Consider the following 21,863-nt stretch of genomic DNA (forward strand, 5'->3'; position numbering starts at 1 on the left):
CTTGACACTTGGTGCAGCTTTTCTCCTTGGGGCATTTGCTGATTCAAATGTTACAGCCTAGGAGCTGAAAAGCCAAAGAGTTCAAAAGACTCTAACGACAGAAGCCAAACGGCAAGAACCGTTTTACATTGATAAACAGCATTTTAACTATGTAGAAGCAGAAAATGAAAAGAAAGAACTTTGCATTACGTTTAATAAAAGTTTAGAGAGATCTTTGTGGTATATTAGTGAACTTATTTGTGGAAATTTAGCCATGTACATTGTGTTGGAGAGGCACCAAGAGTTCAAGAATTCTCACAATTTGAGTACACAGTTGCCTTAAATGTTGGCATGGTGGCATCCATTTACATAACAATGATTTGGAGGATGTTGTGTTAGTCAGCTCTTGCTGTGATAATGCTTTGGAACAAATCACACCAAAGTCAGTTACATAAACAAGAATTTATTTCTCTTGGACCTATGGGCTAGCTGCAGTGGCTCTCTTTTAGACCTCTAGATGGCTAGTTTTGCTCCGTGTTTTGGGTCAGTTTGAGGTCTGTCACACAAGCCCAACTGTGAGGCCGCAGCTCCCAGGTCCTGTCTTCTCTAGAAGTTCACTGAAACATAAGAGGTGAGCCCAACCGCACAAGCCCATTTAAGGCCTCTTCTGCCCATTTAAGGCCATCATGTCTGCTCATACTTCAGTGGCCAAAACATGTCACAGATCTAAGCTGTATTTAGAATATGTGTATTTGTTTAAAGTTGGGTGCTCTCACAGAAGAATATTGCATTTTGGACAGTGTTAGCTTGGCATTTCCATTGGCATTTGCAAACGTGATAAACGTCGTGTGCACTTTTTCACCTTTGAGAACTTTTTGAAATTGTGGGACAATTTCTATGGGAAAAGAGGAAGGTACATTTTAGAACTCAACTCTAGTTATAGCAGTGTTGGGAGAAGAATTAATGAGATAAGGTCAATACAAATGAAAGATTTGGGATTCACATATTCATAATTAACATTAGCATTCTTCAGAACATTCCTGGAGAATTGTGATGCTTGCTTTACGTGATTTTATCATAAATCATTATAATCTGACCAAGCCACTTCAGTAAAACATACATCATACAGTACATCGCATTTTAGTTTTTCCTACCACTGCACAACTTCTCATCAGGCACGAAAGCCTACATATGGTATGGTTCCATTTATGCGAGATGTCCAGCAGTGGCAGATCCATACACATGGCAAATATTATACATTAGTGGTTGCCAGGGGTTTGGAACAGAGGGAAATAGGGAATGACTCCTTAAAATGGGTGTAGGTTTCCTCTTGGGGTGATGAAAATGTTTTTCAGCTGGACAGCAGTGATAGTTGCACAACATTGTGACAGTACTAAATTCCACTGAATGGTACAGTGAATTGTAAAATGATCAAAATGGTGAATTTTGTGTTCTGTTCATTTTACTACAATAAAAAGGAGAAAGAATTAGGGAAAGACTTAGAGTTTGGGAAAGTAAGGTGAACTGGTCAAGAAAAAGACAGCTCTACTGTTCAGTTTTCTCTCAGCCTTTCCAGTGCATTAATCCTCAGCAAAAAGTAGCCTGAACTTGTAGATGATAGTCATTCAACACAGTGCGGGGAAAAGTAAATAAAATAAAAGGCACCTCTTCTTCTTTAGCACATCTGTGAAAGGTTAACTTCCTGCTCAGCCACATGGACATTCATGAAGACGTTTCACTTTAGGTGTCCTCTACTTCAGTACTTTACTCACAGCTCATTCACACATGTAGGCAACAGCATTCCTTAATTCGATGGAATCTGCAGTGCTGGTTGTGATCAGTCTCATGAAAAGAAAAGGGAAAGAGGAAAAAGCCTCCACATTGACTTGGTGGTCTTGACAAAATGGATGCAGAAGACAGCTTGAGTGTCAAACTGGAAACTTATTTTCCTTTTCCTTTTCTTTTTATCTTTCCTATCAGGTCTTCTGCCCACTTCCCACCCCCTTCTTTCAAACAGGAGAGACACTAATTAGCTGCTTTTTTTTTGTTTGTGCTAAAACAACTATTGTTTGGGGTTTCTTGTTGTTCGGTGAACATTTTTGTTTTTACTGCCAAATGAGCTTCGGTGGTTGGTGTAGGGGGTCTCTTGGGAACTTAACTTTTTCCAGTTTAAGTGGGAAAGCTTTTTTGTTTGAATGGGCTTTTTACTGGGTGCTTCAAGGTTTGCTCCTGGCTCTTTGATGGGGGACTGGATAGCACTGTGTTTCCTTTGAGGTTCCGATAAATAAAGGATCCTATGTCCTCCTGGGCACTCTTTGTTGATTTTGCTGTGTGTCCTCTCTAATAGCCAGATGCAGATTCCAGGAAAATGACATATAAATGAATATAAGTAATCTAATATTTTTAGAATTTGCTTTGGCCATACTCCTGGTCTTTTTCTACTTGTAGCAGATGGCTTTAAAGAGCATTAGCTATGTATATATTAAATATAATATAAATATACCAATATTAAATATTATATTGATATATAAATTTAATATACTAATATTTATATTAATGTATAACAATTATGTATTATATTAATATATATTTTTGCCTAGCGTATATTATATACAAAATATATGGGTAATGAAATGTATTTATATGGTTAATATGTTCATAATATTAATATGATATATCCTGTAATATTGATTATAAAACAATTATATCATAATATATAAATTATAAATATATATATTTATATATATTATAAATATATAATTATTATTATCTGATATAATACACTATAGTTAATATATTCTATATAACACAATACGTAATGTATTAGTATAAGACAATTATATTATGTAATATAAATATAATACATCTATAAAACTATATATATTTTAATTATACATTACACATACAAGTATGTATAGCTATTTATAATTTTATTTACATAGGAATCTGTTCATCCTAACAATTGATGTAAAAATATGCAATATTTTCAATCAAATGGGCCTTTACCTCACTACCTACACATAACTACTTTTATAATCATGAACCCTGTCTAACTCATGCTTCCATATCTCGCAACCTGCTTTTCTACACATGCACATAGACGACACACATTTATACACGATATATATGTATCCTGCCAGTTTTCAGTTCAATGTATATAACTATATAATATATATAATTATATTCCTGTGTATGTATACAAATATAAATCAAAGGTATGTGTATAGGTATGTATTTCATATGTTTATATAACTATATCATACAAATAATGTATGTGTATATAAATACATGACTATATACATACATACCCAGAAATATACTTCTTTAAACAAAAGGGACCTAAATAAAGAGTTCTCTAAGAATAAAACTAGTTATGTCTCACTGTTTCAATAAGAGTTTATAGTTTTCTACTGTATGTGCTTCTATAATTGTTAGGAACAATTCCCATTTGTTGAATGTTAAGTTGTTTTAATTTTTTGCCATTATTAATGAAGCTCTAAAGAATACGGTGGGCAAGATTACTTGAAAAACTCTCCTGAAGGAAAACGGTTAGGTATGCTAGGTTAAATGTACACAACTTATTTTTAAGTGCGTGGCTGATTTTTGAAGTATGCAGTAGAAATTTCCAGGACCCATGAAAGAAGGGTGGTACATGTGTGAGAGTTATAGCTATATTAGGAGTGGATTGAAGATCTTGATAGCTTAGAACAGAAGCTGGAAATCCTGTTTTCATGGAGCCAAGTGGCAAATATTTTAGGCTTTGTAGACCAAAGAGCAAAATTGAGGATATTATTTAGGTACTTAGGTAACCATTTAAAATGTTACCAGTTAAAATGTGAAAATTATTCATAGCTCACAGGCCATAGAAATAGGCATCTGTCTGGATTTGTAATACAGGCCATAGTTTAATGACACAACTGACATAGAGACTTGTTTATAAATGGCCATAACCACGTGAGAGGCAGGAGGTAAGACTCCATCCCTACTAGATGGGAAGATAGAACTAAACCTATCTATCCCTTGCTTCACCTTCAATGAAAGGGTGTGCCAGGAGAAAAAATATCTGCTGGCAAAGGGAGACTAAGACCAAATTCTCTTGGCCTCTGCTCTGGGTAGGAAACAGGTAGGAAATCTTGAGAATTCTGAACCCCAGATCTGTGTTCCCAGTGTTTGGGTTGCAAATTTATGTGCGGTCTTGCAAACAGAAGCTAAGAAATTAACTTAAAATGCTCCCAAATCGGTGGTATTCCAAACACAAAACTAAACCCTTTCTGGAGAGGTAGACCTTCAACACAGGCCTATAGCATTCCCACAGATAAAGTTTAGCTAAACATGAGCTCATGATCTAAATTTACACAATAATGAAGAAATCAGCTAGAAGTGGAGAGAATCGGCCAAAAACAATCAATACCAGAATTATATTCCCAAGGCCATCCATCAGATGTTGGAATAATCAGGTGCAAGGCAGAAAATATACATAAAACTAGAACTGAAACAAGGAACAAGGATGTTTTAAAAGACTGGGTAGGATCTTTAAAACATTTTTCAAGTACATGTCATTGATAAAGCTAAAAACTCGAAGGTTGTGTAATATAGCAGATTAATCATGGAGAAGTGTGAATTTATGCTGTTTTTAAAAATATGGCAGGTCAGATTTTCTGCCTAATTATATAAGTAGATTTATCTTTTAAAAATACACATTATTTTAAAGATTTTTTGGCTGTAAAATAAGTTAAGGTTATTTCAAAGGGCTTCTCTCCAAAGAAAAGTGAGAAGTAGCAAAACACAGAAAGTCGAGGGGAAAAAATGTCAATATATACATTGCAGTAGGGTGAACTAAGCCTTAGGCTAGCAACAGTGTGGACGAGCTGACCCTTAGATACTTACAACTAAGCTGGAATCTTCAAAAAGTTCCACTATGTATAACTAAAAAGATTTCTTAAAATTAATAACCAAGTGTTTCAATTGACATCAGAAGAGTAAAACAATAAACCCTGAGAACATAGAAAAATAGATAATAAATATGTGAGCAGAACTTAATAAAACAGAAAAAAAGTATAAAATTGAGGTGATTTAGTAAGTCAAAAGAATATTCTTTGAAAAGATTTAAAAAACACACTTTGATTAAGCAAAACAAAAACATAAGTAAATAATATACAGAAAGAATCCGGACAATGTTAGAGCAGAGAATATATGAAATGCCAGTAAATTTGAACATTTCTGTAAAGTGGACAATTTCCTAGCTCCTAAAGTTTACCAAAACTGACACAAGAGGAAATTTATAGCTGGAGTTCTTTCACCAGTAAAGGAATTATGTCAATAGTTTACAATCTTTCACCAAGAAAATACCAGACCCAGCCAGATCATTTGGGAGGTGAATTCTATGGAACTTCTATTAAACAGATAACATCAATATGAACAAAGAAAAACTTCTAGAGATAGCGAAGGAAGAATTCTCCTTTATTCATCTTATGAAGTCTATATAATCCTAATACTGAAAATAGATTAGGACTGTAAGGAAAAAGAAACTTACAGGTCAAATTTACTTGTAAATATAAAAGCAAAAATGTTAAACTATGATATTAGCTACCCAAGTTCACTAGAGTAAGAAAAAGCATGAGCAAGTTAGGTAATCCAATGAATGAAAAGGTAGTTTAATGTCAAGGATATATATCAATAGATTGAAAACACCACATTTTATTTCTTTCATCTGTCTCTTTAAAAAATGATAATTGATCTCTCTTGTACTAGGCACTGTGCTAAGTCACTTACATATTTACTCCTTTAAACCTTCTATCATCCCTGTGGGAAAGTTCTATTTTGCTTCCATTTCTTAGCTAAGACTCTAACCCCCAGGAAAGTGAAGCAACATTTGTAAGATTTTGTGGATGGTCAGTGATGGGACCAGTACAGGAACATCCAAAGTCTGTGCTTGGAAACAGTGCCCCATGTTGACACTCACATTACAGATGAAAGGAAAGGAACCATGCACTTACCATATAGATTAAGTCTCACATTACAGGTTAAAGGAAAGGAACCATGCACTTACATTATAGATTAATACCCCCATAACAGGTTAAAGGAAAAAGAAACATGTGCTTCCTCCAAAGTTGTAAAGAAAGCATATCCATTTCTTAATATATTTCCCAATTTCTTTTGCTTGTTTTCTGACCTTTGTAGTGCATTTTGCCATGAGGCAAATTTTATTTCTTATATAATTAAATGTATCCTTTTTTCTTTGTATCTGAGAAAGGTATTCCTCATGAATACTTTATTTCATGTCTCCCAGGTTTCTGATACTTTTACAGTTTCATTATTTTTTAACTTTTAACTACTTGCTGTATCTAGAATTTAGTAATGATAGCCATATTTCCCCCCTTTTCTTGAATAATTTTTGCTACTGATCCAAAATGTGAATTTTATTTTAAACTCAATTCCCTTATGCTCTTGCATCTAATTTTAAGATGCTTCCTATTCCACTGGTTGTTTTGCCTATCTAAAACAAAATGCTCACGCACATATGGCCAACTTATCTTTGATAAAGGAGGCAGGAATGTACAGTGGAGAAAGGACAGCCTCTTCAATAAGTGGTGCTGGGAAAACTGGACAGGGACATGTAAAAGTATGAGATTAGATCATTCCCTAACACCATACACAAAAATAAGCTCAAAATGGATTAAAGACCTAAATGTAAGGCCAGAAACTATCAAACTCTTAGAGGAAAACATAGGTAGAACACTCTATGACATAAATCACAGCAAGATCCTTTTGGACCCACCTCCTAGAGAAATGGAAATAAAAACAAAGATAAACAAATGGGACCTAATGAAACTTCAAAGCTTTTGCACAGCAAAGGAAACCATAAACAAGACCAAAAGACAACCCTCAGAATGGGAGAAAATATTTGCAAATGAAGCAACTGACAAAGGATTAATCTCCAAAATTTATAAACAGCTCATGCAGCTCAATAGCAAAAAAACAAACAACCCAATCCAAAAATGGGCAGAAGACTTAAATAGGCATTTCTCCAAAGAAGATATACAGACTGCCAACAAACACATGAAAGAATGCTCAACATCATTAATCATTAGAGAAATGCAAATCAAAACTACAATGAGATATCATCTCACACCAGTCAGAATGGCCATCATCAAGAAATCTAGAAACAATAAATGCTGGAGAGGGTGTGGAGAAAAGGGAACACTCTTGCACTGCTGGTGGGAATGTGAATTGGTACAGCCACTATGGAGAACAGTATGGAGGTTCCTTAAAAAACTACAAATAGAACTACCATATGATCCAGCAATCCCACTACTAGGCATATACCCTGAGAAAACCATAATTCAAAAAGAGACATGTACCAAAATGTTCATTGCAGCTCTATTCACAATAGCCCGGAGCTGGAAACAACCTAAGTGTCCATCATCGGATGAATGGATAAAGAAGATGTGGCACATATATACAATGGAATATTACTCAGCCATAAAAAGAAATGAAACTCAGCTATTTGTAATGAGGTGGATAGACCTAGAGTCTGTCATACAGAGCGAAGTAAGTCAGAAAGAGAAAGACAAATACCGTATGCTAACACATATATATGGAATTTAAAAAAAAAAAAAATGTCATGAAGAACCTAGAGGTAAAACGGGAATAAAGACACAGACCTACTTGAGAATGGACTTGAGGATATGGGGAAGGGGAAGGGTAAGCTGTGACAAAGGGAAAGAGAGGCATGGACATATATACACTACCAAACGTAAGGTAGATAGATAGTGGGAAGCAGCCGCATAGCACAGGGAGATCAGCTCGGTGCTTTGTGACCGCCTGGAGGGGTGGGATGGGGAGGGTGGGAGGGAGGGAGATGCATGAGGGAGGGGATGTGGGAACAGATGTATATGTATGACTGATTCACTATGTTATAAAGCAGAAACTAATAAAAATAAAAAAAATAAAATAAAATAAATAAAAATAAAAATCTCTTCATTGTTCAAAAAAAAAAACAAAAAACAAAATGCTACCTTAGTTATAATGTAATTATAATATAATAAATGTAATTACTAAACATAATACGACATATAATAAATAGCATATATAAAATAACAAAATATAATTTACCATATAACAGGGTCCAAGGAGAGCAATACTATACAATCACTTGAAATATCCCACAAAAGATAGTTTATAAAATTCAATATTCATTTGTAATTTAAAAGAAAGAGTAAAATAGGGATTGATGAATGCTTCCAAAATAAGGAGAAATTATATGTCTAAAAGAGAAAGAGGTAAATGATAAACTTTAATAACACTGGCAATAAATGCAGGACAAGATGAGGATGCCTGATATAATGTTAAAGAAAAAGTATTATGTAACATGTTTTTGCAGCACTGATGAGTTCAGTGAAAGAGAATCTCATAGAAAAGAGTATCTCATTCTTCTTAATGTCTGTACACTTGTCCATTGCATGAACATAACAGATTATTTAGCCAATATGTTACTGATCTGCATCTGGATTTCTAGGTTTTCATGGAATTTTATTATGCACAATTGTTTCAAACACTAGGACTTCCTCTTATGTTTATATCTTTTGAAAGAAACAATATCTCCACAGATGATTTATCTGTTCTGGCTGCTAGCTGACTTTGGGTACTTCTCAGTTCTTCCCTTTACCTTCCTTGTCAATATGAAAATGGAAGGCAAGAAGTTCTCCTGTTTAGAGGCTGTCAAGATAGATCTTGGTGATAAAGTCTTGGTGGTAAAGGCTAAAAGTATCAACCCAGAACAAACGTTTTTCCAGCTGTAACTATGTGTGATTCCCTTGGCTTGATTCCGTAGAGGATGTAAGACAAGACTGTAGAATCTGCCGTCAAAGTGCTTCCAGTAGGATGAGCTAAGTCAAGTATGGTGGCATATGTAATTCAAGACAAAATATAATGTCTCCTTTTCTCTCCTAGCAAAACTTGGTGGAGTGAATGTAGAAGTCACTGTATGCTTTGAATTAAAGGAACACAATAAATCTTGTTTTGGAAGGTAAGTATTCTGGTCTCTTTGTGGAGATGAATTGGAAATTGTCTAGAAGAAGGAAAATGAGGTTAACCAAAGTTAAACTCATAAATAATTGAGCATTACTTAAATATCTGTGGTCTATGTTTGTCTTTGGTCATAATTTCTCCCAATTTATAGACCTCTTTGATACTTGATGAATCCTTGTCAAAGATGCACTTAACAATGTTTATCACTTGTGTATTAGGTTTTGCCTGGGCCCTGAAGAAACTATCCTAAATTACCAGCTATGATTGTCACTTGATTTCTTCACAGAGAACAATCAGAACTCCTTGTCTTAAGTGGCTTGGAATGTGAAACTAGTTAGTCTCTTAGATATTGTTAGAGGAACCTACAGAGCCCATTGGTGAAAGTTTGGAAAGCATTGGGCTTCTTAAAATTGATTCTTGTAGTGCTATAGGAAAGATCACTGAACCAAAAGGATAATGGTGTTTCTGGTTCTGTTGTTAGCGTTCTCCATGGAAACATTGCTGAAGCTTCTGGACTCAATTTCCTTCCCCATGTGTGAATGTCACTGAAAATATCCAACTCCCTTCTATCTCCATATAACTTCAGGAACTAAGCAAAATGAAGACTCAAAATTCATTTCAAATAATGAAATGAATATATAACGTAGAGTGGAACTGGGAAAATACCTGGTTTAAATTCTGGAAAGTACCAACTATACAATTCTGGATAAGTTGCTTACTCTTGCTTAGTCTAATTTAATGCCCATCTCACAGGATGTTATGATGATTAATTTAATATCTTTGTATAACACAGAGTGTTATGTAATTTCTTCTTGTTTTTCTTGAGTAAATACATATCCTTAAGCAACTCACTGTAAACAATAGTTACTTACTTGCTTAAATTACTCTTATCTTCTATTATCACCTGACCTGTGTCCTGCTCAAGTTAATATGTGGAAGTCTTAACCCCCAATACCTCGTAATCTGACTGTATTTGGAGATAAGGCCCTTAAATAGGTAACTGAGGTCAAATGAGGTCAAATGGGTGGGCTCTAATTCAATATGACTGGTGTCCTTATAAAAAGAAAATATTAGGACACAGACATGCACAGAGAGAAGACCATGTGAAGACCAAAGGAAAACATGGCATCTACAAACCAAGAAGAGATACCTCAGAAGAAATCAATCCTGTTGACACCTTATCTCAGATTTCTAGCCTCTACACCCGTGAGTGAGTAAATTTCTGTTGTTTAACCTCCTCAGTCTCTGGGACTTTGTCATGGCAGCTCTAGGAAACTAATACAACTTTTTATGGCCTCCTTGTCTCAAGTTGAAAGTTCAATATTTGGCATCATAGCTAAGAAACAAAAATATCATCTACATTCCTTGTTGTAGTCTTTCTTCCCCATTCTCATCGCTAGTAATTTCCATATTTGGGTCTGTTTTCTGTATCTTGTAAACAGAGCGTTACGCTCATTTCTTATCTTACTGCTAATATACAATAAATGTGCAGATACCGAATAGATGTTGGAGGAGTGCAACATATAGTTGGTACATGTGTGATATGTGTGTATTCATATAATTTATACTTTTTCTCTATTTTCTTCCTTTGGTGTGAGCTAAGATTCTCTGCTTTTGTGACTAGCGCTCCTGAATACTAATCCCTGAATTTAATTCACCAAAAATTGTGAAAAATAATAATCATATGGGGAAAGAGAGAGTGATAGAGGGAGAAGAACAAACAATCAGGCAAGGGCAGTACTGTGAATTATTAGGGTCTTATTAATAAGATTATGTTAGTCTAGAGGAAATGACCGTAAGTACCATCAGTGAGCCCAGTTGGTCTTTACTGAGTACTAGATACATCCCTGAGTTCTGTTCTTAGTGTCCAACTGTATGATGACTACTGTCTGGAAGTATTATCTGAACAACTAAGGTCACTTAATGGAAAAGGAATATGTCTTTAGAGAAGCAACAGTAATTTTTCTATCTGATTAAAAAGCAATGTTGACTGTCTGGAAACGTCAGTCATATTTGTAAGCAGAAAAGCATTGGCTATTAAAAGTGGATGACGTAAAGAGATGAGCAGAAACTTTGGCGATAGGTATACCTGGATTTAATTCTCACTTCTACCACTTGGCAGCTGGATAGCCTTAGGCAAGTTTCATACCTCCCTGAAATTCACTTAATTCAGTCTGTAAAATGGCATAATAACTTATTTTAGCATCCTTTTAGGAATTTTAAATCAGTTATTGAAATAAAAGTACACACTATATAGAGAAGTATGGATTCCTCAATAGGTGTTTGACCTTTCATTTCTCCAGTATCCCACCCCCATCAAATAAAGAAAAATACTTTTTAAAATTTACGAATATTTCATTATTCTAAAGTTAAAGCCATAAAAATAAAAATAATCAAATGGCCTACGATCATACCATTAGAAGAACAAAAGAATAGGTGTTCATGAGAGTTCCAAATTAGACTACAAGTTTTCATTAGGCACCTGTTTATGTATGCTGTTCTGCTCTTTAAAATAAATAATTAAATTTGAAAGACTTATTTCCTCACTTTTAAGACTTTATTAGTTTACAAATTACATATCGACCAATGCTAAATATTATACTGACCCATGCTAATGAATTCAGTACAGAAAACAAAAAACACTGCACTCAAGCAAACTACATATATATGTGATTGTGTATATATATATATATATATATATATATATATATATATATATATATTACTTAAATGCATTTATATCCTAGCGTGTCTCATAAAGCATTGTGGTAACTCACCGGAATACATACAATCAAATATAATGGCAAAAGCGCTCAATATAAACAGGGCCAAGGAAACATAGACAGAAGATGAAGAAAAGATGAGGGAAATGTGAACAGGAGGAAGTGTAGTTAATCGAGTTGTATGTTTTGACCTTAAGATTCTCTGTGTGGGGACTTCCCTGGTGGCACAGTGGTTGGGAATCCGCCTGCCAGTGCAGGGGACATGGGTTCGAGCCCTGGTCCGGGAAGATCCCACATGCCGCGGAGCAAATAAGCCCGTGTGCCACAACTACTGAGCCTGTGCTCTAGGGCCCATGAGCCACAACTACTGAAGCCCGCGTGCCACAACTACTGAAGCCCCAGCGCCTAGGGCCCATGCTCCGCAACAAGAGAAGCCACAGCAATGAGGAGCCCGCACACCACGACGAAGAGTAGCCCCCGCTCGCCCCAACCAGAGACAGCCTGTGTGCAGCAACAAAGACCCAACACGGCCAAAAATAAATAATAAATAAATTTATTTTTTTAAAAAAGATTCTCTGTGGATAAAACAACATGTAAATAATTGGTTACAAAGCCACATTATTTGAAGGTGCCAGACTGCACATTAACAGTCTGACACAAAGGGACAGCACAGGAAAACTATTCAAAGATAGAGATTTTTAAATATTTGCAGTTTGAAACCTTTTAGAGCACGTATAATGAGCTCGACACACATTTCAACACTCAACATGTTAATCACATGTTCAAAGTATGTCTCAAAGTCCTTGGAAATAGCTGTTGTCTCTGTCCCTGATATCCAAAACTGATCTGTGATGTGTAAAACTCAGGAGGTATTGATATCCACTTTTTGGCATCTGAACAGGAAACAAAGTTGTTTCACAGTGATAATAAAGAATGAAGTAAATGCAAAAGGATACAAAAGACAAAGTACTGAGGGAATGTATTAACAGAACGAGTCAAACTAAATTCTGGTGAACTGGGGCCTACGATTGTACACACTCCATGGAAATACCCCAGCCTAAATACTGGCATAGGAGGAAGGGTACTGCGAAGCCCATCACAGTATAATCCTTTAAAATGTCCCTTTCAAGGTTGGCTCCACTCAACACTGAGTATAGGAAATCTTCCCATCAGGCAGAAACACGGGCTGCCCAATGATTGACCAAGAAATTAACACACTAATGAATAAATGATGCTAATTTATTTCTATCCCTGACAACGGGAAACAGCACACACTCTGTGTCAATGGTATGTCCTCTTTCCCACTTTTCTAAATGGTAAATTATGTTTTTCCCTTCATTGCTTTATATCATGTGTGGCAGGCATGATGGGAAATGGCTATCAATGGTTCTGTTATTGATTTCTACCTTCATTTCACTGTGGCTAAAGAAGATACTTTGTATGATTTCAATTTCTTAAAAATGTATTGGTACTTGTATTGTGGCCTAACATATGGTCTTTCCCGGAGAGTGTTCCATGTGTACTTGAGAAAAATGTGTATTCTGCTGTTGTTGAGAGGAATGATCTATATACGGCTGTTAGGTTTAGTTGGTTAAATGTGTTATTCAGTCCCCCTACCTCCCTACTGACTGTCTAGATGTGTTTTCCATTATTGAAAGCAAGGTATTGATCTCCAAGTATTATTTTAGAACTATCTATTTCTTCCTTCAATTCTGTCAATGTTTGCTTCACATATTTGGGGGTTGTTTGGTACATATATGTTTATAGTTGTTCTATCTTCTTGATAGATTGAACTTGTTATCAACATATAGTGGCCTCCTTTTCCTCTTGTGATAGTTTTTGATTTAAAGTTTATTTTGTGTGATAGTAACATAGCCATCCCAGATCTATCTTCCTTCCTTCCTTCCTTCCTTCCTTCCTTTCTTTTTCTGTCTCTCTTTCCTTCTTTTTTGTTACTATTTGCATGGGATATTTTATTCTATGCTTTAACGTTCAAGCAACTTGTGTCTTTTGAAATCAAGTGAGTTTTTTGCGGACAGCATATACTTGGATTATGGTTGTTTTTAAAGTCCATTCTGCCAATGTTTATCTTTTTATTGGAGAGCTTAATCCACTTACTTTTTCAAAAATTACTGATGAGGAAGAACTTAATTCTGTCTATTTCCTGCTTGTTTTCTGTATGTCTTATGCATTTTTTGCCCCTCATTTACTTCATTACTGACTTCTGTGCTTAGCCGATTTTCTTGTGGTGAACTCTTGATTCCCTTTTCATTTCTTTTTGCATATAGTCTATTGATATTTTCTTTGTGGTTATCAAGAAGATGACATTTACCATTCTAAAGTTAAAACAATATAATTTCAATTGAAACCAACTTCAGTAGCACACAGAAACTCTGTTCCTCTACAGTTCCGTTCCTCCTCTTTACATTATTATTGTCACAAATTACACCTTTATACTTTGTGAGCCCAATAACATGGATTTATGATTATTTTATACATTTGTTTTTTCAATCATGTAAGAAATAAAAAGTAGAGCTACAAGCCAATAACACAATACTGGCTTTAGTATTTGCCCATGTATTTATCTTTACTGGAGATTTCTATTTCTTTCTACAGCTTCGAGATGCTGTCTAGTGTCCTTTCATTTCAACCTGAAGGTTCAATTTAGCATTTCTCATAGGGCAGTGGTAGGAAGTTGTAAAATAAATGCCCTCAGCCTTTGTTCATCTGGGAATGCATTAATTTCTCCCTAAGTTTTGAAACCAGTTTGGCCAAATATAGAATTCTTGGTGGACAATTTTTTTTCTTTCAGCACTTTAAATATGTCTGGCCTCTTGCTTCCGTGGTTTCTTATAGGAAATTAGCTCTAATCTTTTTGAGGATCCCTGCTTTGTAACAAATTTCTTTTTTCTTTCTCCTTTGGGAGAAAAGATTCTTTCTGTGTCGTTTGGCTTCTGAGAGTTTGATTATACTGTTTTTTGCTGTGGGGTTCTTTGAGTTTCTCTTAGTCCTGAAATCAGCCAAAGATTTATAGCAACCAAACACATACTGAACCAGGGAAGAGGCAATTTGAAAATGGCAGGAAAGCTTTGTGGCATTTTTACTTGCCCTTGCCCCATCCACTGTTAGTGTAGTGATGGTGTTAAAGTGGTGGAGTCTTAATGCAGTGATAGTCTTAAAGTAGCAGCAGGCCATTCCTAGTATGGGACCCTCAATCCTGCTTCAGGAGGGAGCAGAAGAGACCGTACTCTCAGATTATTATGTGTATCTGTTCTAACCTATCTGTTCTGGGAGCTACCTGAAGGACTGACACAAGATGCTTATCTCTGTCTCAGCTAACTTGGAACACAGTCTGGAAAAGCAGCAGTCATTGCTCAAAAAAAGTGCAAGGTGAACTAACAAAGCACAGATGGCTGGGGCAGAAGACTGTGCATTGAAATACAATAGACCACATAAGATACAGGAGCCAAAGTTGGGGGAGATTCTTTGGAAAATTAGAACCTACAAAAAGTACTCATATGTCCAGAGAACTTAGGAATGCCACATGCATACTCGAGATAAGATGCATGTTCTGAACACACCAGAGGAGTCTCTAAGCTTTTACCATGGGCTGAGCCCTGAACTCAATGCAGGTCAGCTAAATGTTGAAGGAGTGATCCAGCAATCTGCACAATGGTCTGAGGTGTGTGGTTTTGAGTGTGCATATGGATGTGCTTGTGTGTATTTATTTTTGTTTGTTTTAGGTGCAGGAATTCAAGGAAATCTCTGTCAAAACATTAGCTAAACATGAACTAAAGGAACAGAGACTTCAGTGCGTGCATACGATAAGGAAAACAGTCATTGCAAAAATAGTTTGGAAAGGTCCCTAAACAAACAGACTACTACAGCCTCCAACAATCAAAAGCCCAGGAAACCCTGGGAAAGTGGGAGAATCTGATTTCCATAGGTACCACATTATAATATTTGAAAGGCAAATTTTCAACCAAAAAAGTCACAAGGTATACAAAGACATGGAAAAGTATGGTCCATTTAAGAAAACAAATTAATTGATGAAACCATCCCTAAGGAAGCCCAGACATTTCTTCACTGTATATTCTTGCCTCCTTTGTCATAGATTCATTGACCATAAGTGCATGGGTTTCTTTCTGGGCTCTCTATTCTGTTCCAGTGATGGATGTTTTTGTGCCAGTACCATACTGTTTTGATTACTGTAGGTTTGTAGCACAGTCTGAAGCCAGGGAGCATGATTCCTCCAGTTGTGTTCTTCTTTCTCAAGACTGTTTTAACTATTCAGGATCTTTTGTGTTTCCATACAAACTTTAAAATTATTTGTTCTAGGTCTGTGGAAAATGCCCTTGATATGTTGATACAGACTGCATTGAATCCGTCGATTTCCTTGGGTATGATGGTCACTTTAACAATATTAATTCTTCCAATCCGTGACCATGGTATATCTTTCCAGCTGTTTGTGTCATCTTTAATTTCTTGTATCAGTGTCATATAGTTCCCTGGGTGCAGGTCTTTTACCTCCTTAGGCAGATTTATTCTTCTGTATTTTATTCTTTTTTACGCGATTGTAAATGGGATTGTTTCCTTAATTTCTCTTTCTGATAGTTCACTGTTAGTGTATAGAAATACAGTAGATTTCTATATATAAATTTTGTAGCCTGCAAATTTACCAAGTTCATTTTTGAGCTCTAATAATTTTTTGATGGTGTCTTTCAGATTTTCTATGTATCATGCCATCTGCAAACAGTGACAGTTTTACTTTTTCCTTTCCATTTTGGAGTCCTTTTATTTATTGACTTTTCTTGTCTGATTGCTGTGGCTAGGACTTCCAAAAGTACCTTCAATAAAAGTGGTGAGAGTGGGCATCCTTGTCTTGTTCGTGATCTTAGGGGAAATGCTTTCAGCTTTTCACCATTGAGTATGTTAGCTATGAGCTTGTCGTATATGGCCTTTATTATGTTGAGGTATGTTCCCTCTATGCCCACTTTCTGGAGAGTTTTTACCATGAATGGATATTGAATTTTTTTCAAAAGCTTTTTCTTCATCTATTGAGATGATCATATGGTTTTTAGTCTTCAATTTGTTACTGTGATGATAAGAGACCTAAGAGAGCTACAGAGGCTAAGTGACCTTTCCTTCCCTGAATGGGTAGGTATCCTTGTTCTGCCTTCTAATTGAGTTAGTATCTGAGTAAAGAACTGCCAGGTGTCATTTAGTTCACAGTACACTGCTGTGGCAATATAGAAATGAATTTGCCTAAATCATTTGGCTTTTCTAAATTATAGTAAATGAATATACTGAATGAATACTTCAACTTAAGGAAATGTTCTTAAAAATATATTAATGGAGGCACTTCAGCAGAGAATTGAAAACAAAACAAATAATTCAGGTAAAATTAAAGTACACTCAGTTGTATCCTGTTTCCTCTTGTAAATCTCTCTTTTTCATTTGAGTGGACAGTCACTGGAGAATATCTGACTTGGGGCTAAGGAAATCTAAGCCTTCTTGGCCACACTGTATTCTCTTATGTCGTTTAATAAAGACACCAGTGGGTTGCTGAAAAAATAGTGGGAAAAATCAATCCCTCACATCCAAAGGGCAGCTCTTGAAAATATGTGGATTGTTGTAGTCATTTTGCTCTTCTGGCCTCAGAAGTTCTAATCTTAACCTTAGCCCCTCATGCAGAGAGACTTTTTAAACCAATTTGCACATTACTCATTATGTGACTGTTGAATAAGAGAAACCCAGCTCTTTTCCTGTGCTTTCAAGCAGTTATCTTCTTCAAAACTTTGTTTGGATTGTCATACCTTAATCTTGCCTGGCAAGGGACTTATGGGAAGGTTCTTATTGTTTGAAAGTTTGGTGCCAGTATCTGCAAAGAAAGAAGAAAGTAAAGAAGGAAAGGTGTGTTTATCAAACATCCCAATAGTGAAGGTGTGTGAAAGCAACTTTTGAAAAAGTGAATCTGTCAGAGTTTAGCCGTATTATTACATTTTATTTTATTCATTGAACATAAATAATTATCAGTGAATCCTTTCTAGATTTTCTAGTTTCCCAAAGTTCCCTGTATTCACATTCTAAGGTGAAAAATGGTATTTTAAGTCACTGCTCTCCACCTTATATTATTTATAATCACTCCTCATGACCTCTTCCTTCAAAGAAACGTGATCCTGAGAAGTGTCCTTTGTTTGTCTTTGTGGAATAAGTGATGGGGATGCATCCTGGAGACCTGTGAGATGTTTAAATTGTGGCCTAATGAAACTAGGATGGAGAGTTCTGGAAAGATCTGGAAAGATGGCTGGTAGAGTGTGGCCAGATGTGGGAGAAGAGACACATACAGAGAGAGGGAGAGGAAATTTTCAGAGGGAGACAATTAAACAAAGAATTCAATAAGTTTTGTTGCGTGGTGTGGGATGCAAGCCTTTCTCTCCCCCTTTCCTTCACAATCTCTTTGTTAAAGACTGTGTTTTTCATTAGTTTTACTAAGATGGATTTTCCGTTTTCTTTGGATACTGAGAATGGACCCATGGAAACAGTTACATTTGGGTTATCTCTGACTGTCTTTAATGAAGAACATAAATATTGGCCACACTATCTATGCACATGCTATCACTATGCCTTTTTTGTTCTCTGTTCATATATCTAAGTCCTCTTCTTTGAGGTCAATCTCAAATCTCATCTGAAATGTACATTTATTGATAGATTCAACCCATAATGAACTGTCCCTTCTTTGTGCTCCTTAGGCTCTGATTATTTATAAAAACTCATTTTTGAACTTAGACACTGTCCAATATGATATATTAGTTATTTCATCAGCATATGTTATATCCTCAACACAGTTATAAGCTTTTGTGGGGCTGGGATCATACATTCTGTAATTTTCCTCAGTACTTACACTTACTTTGATAGAAAGTGCATTCATTCATCTAAACATCATTTATTGAGTGTTAATTAAATGTCTCAACTCAGTCAATATTGTTTGAATGAATGCATGCATGAATGAGGGAGTATGCAATAGGTAGCCTAAGTACCGCCCGATGTGAAAAAACCAAAAACATAAACACAAAAGCCGAAAAGTGGACCAGGACTTTCTGTAAAATATCCTGCTTTTGTTGGATGAGGCCATGAAAATCAAAATGCTCCTGAAAGGTCTTAAGAGCTGACCAAGAGGGCTTCCCTGGTGGCGCAGTGGTTGAGAGTCCGCCTGCCGATGCAGGGGACATGGGTTCATGCCCCGGTCTGGGAGGATCCCACATGCCGCGGAGCAGCTGGGCCCGTGAGCCATGGCCGCTGAGCCTGCATGTGCGGAGCCTGTGCTCCGCAACGGGAGAGGCCACAACAGTGAGAGGCCCGTGTACCACAAAAAAAAAAAAAAAAAAAAAGAGCTGACCAAGAATAGTAAACAATTGAAATTCTCTCAGGCTTATTCAACCCTATCACTGGACACATTTATACCTCTCAGGAATGTTATTAAAGGAAGAGATTAATAAAGGTTTTATAGATGAGTTGATAAATCTCTAAATATTTAAATCTTCATTTCCTCCTAGGTTTCTCTAGTTTGGGTTTCCAAAAGATTTCAAGAAACCACAGGATAATTAAAAAATTAGACATTATCTTTCTTACCTTCATGTTTTTTGATGGTAAACACATTGTATTTTCTCCATAGTGCTGCCCAATTTCCACCAGTACAGTTCTTAAGTGAATTTTGCTCTGGATGGTGGGATATATAAGATGTAAATGAATTGTTTGTATATGTTTTAGAATTCTTCAAAAGGGCCTGGCCATGGAAATGCATTGAATCTTACTTAAATAAGTAAAGTAACTTCCTCAGAATTATTATTTTATTCTGGTTAGGATACTCTCTGCCCTGGTTTGTTAAAATTTCCCTCTAGTGTGTTTTTAAGTTTGTTTCTGATAGGGTCCTAGGATTTATTGCCACACCCATCCTGCATCTGGTTTTCTTTGAATTACTCTCCTTGCAGTTTCTGATTCATACAGGGCCTTACAGGTTAGTGACAACCTGGCCATCACAACTCTGGGAAGGACAGGCCTACTTTTCAGAGGTGTTGATGTTTTCTGTACCTGAAGGTTTTCAAGAGATATCAATCTTCCTCACCACCTCCCTTGGCCCTCTTAATGGACTAAGCAGTTCCTCATGAAAGTTCTGTAGGATATCTGTACTAACTTCTCCATATTGTTCCATCCTGAGTCTAAATTCCTGGCCTCAAGGTAATGTTAGATTTCTAGCTCCAGGCCCTATTTACGTAAGGCCTATACTAAGGAACGGAACCCATACACATCAGTCTGCTCTTATTTCTCTGGATTTAATTTCTGTGTTACTTTCTGAAACATGCAGGTGTTCCTTTCTTTCTTTTAATCTCAGCTATGTGCTTTGAACATTTTCAAAACTGACCCAGAATTTACATGTGTCTCCAGTAAGAGTACATTAAATTGAGCTTAGTCTGGTCTTCTACTGGCATATTTGAGATCCAAATAATTTGCTACTTAACTGGATTCAGTTACCTGTATATTTCAGGCACCTAAAACTCACCATGTTCCAAATTTCCCCCTTTATTGTTAGTAATTTTCTTGGGAATCTGGATAACATTAGATGGAATAAAGTTAGTGAGTGGCCCAGGATTTCCTGAAATTTTGTTTGTCAGAGTGGCCAGGGAAAGTTAAGCAAAGAAGAAAACCAAATGAAAAACAGAATCACATTATTATGGCTGAGACAAGATTCCATGCAGAACTCTCTGTAGAGCTGGGTTGGGTCATAACTTATGCCAGAGCTCTAGGTGGGGCTGACACCATCTCATGCCAAGCTCTCAGTTCTGGGCTAACGTCATCTCTGGTCCACTCTATGGAGTGGAAACTTTGGAGGAATGGCCAATGTGTTCCGCGGTGTAGGAAGAGGGAAATTGTGAACGTTACTTTCTAAATTGTGGAGGAACTAACCACTGTAAATGTGCCTTGAACTATGGTGTTTAATTTGACCAGTCAGATCAATGACTTTCCCCTTGAATGAAATGCTGCTACGTATATGAGCAGAAAGACAAAACTGCTATAAGGAATAGATAGCTAGTGGGAAGCAGCCGCATAGCACAGGAAGATCAGCTCTGTGCTTTGTGACCACCTAGAGGGGTGAGATAGGGAGGGAGGGAGATGCAAGAGGGAAGAGATATGGGGACATATGTATATGTATATGTATAACTGATTTACTTTGTTATAAAGCAGAAACTAACACACCATTGTAAAGCAATTATACTCCAATAAAGATGTTTAAAAAAAAACTAGTGTAAGGAGATGGAGAGACTGGGAGTCTTATTTTCCCAGCAATTAACTTTTCCTCGACCATGACCTTCCCTTTGAGTCTCCTAGACCTTGGGGATGATCGCAACCCCTAGGGTTGGGTGATGGCAACCCCATCTTCACTAGAACCTCTATAGTTAACTTTGATCTTTCCCACTCCGTCTATCCATCCCATGTATGCAGTCAGACATTTGATCTTGGACTTTTACTGACAAAATATCCTTGACTATAACCATTTCTTTTCACTGCCACTGCTACTGCTTTTGTCACTGCCTTAACTAGGGCTTTATCTTTAAGTTCTTTATATAAATATATAAATATCTATATATAAATAAAATATACAAATAAATAAAATGTAATATTAATTCTGATGATTTTAAAGTCTTTTCTTGATAAAGACTTTTCCTGATAAATATACACAATATCTTATATAAATATTTTTGTATTATCTGTTCTTTTCTTAGAATTTTAGTCATATGATTCTATCTCTTGGTATGTCTAGAACTTTTTGATTGAATGCTGACTATTTTATTTGGCTTTTAAAATTTTTCTCAGTGGAAATGTTGTTTTACTTCAAAATATTTTACTCTACCTGGAAGTAGCAAATCTTCAAATTACAATTTTTTAAATGCTTTCAAATATCAATACTATAGGTGTCACAAAATCTAGAAAAATGACATTTGAAAATTAACTACTGCCAGATGTGTCTCTATAAAACATTTTCCCCACTCTTGTAGCTATATATTCTTTAACTGCCTCCTCATATGACAGTTTATGTGTTTTAGAAATAAAATTTTAAGAAATAAACTTTGT

Source organism: Hyperoodon ampullatus (assembly GCF_949752795.1).
Source record: "Hyperoodon ampullatus genome assembly, chromosome: 2".
Lineage (NCBI taxonomy): Eukaryota > Metazoa > Chordata > Mammalia > Artiodactyla > Ziphiidae > Hyperoodon > Hyperoodon ampullatus.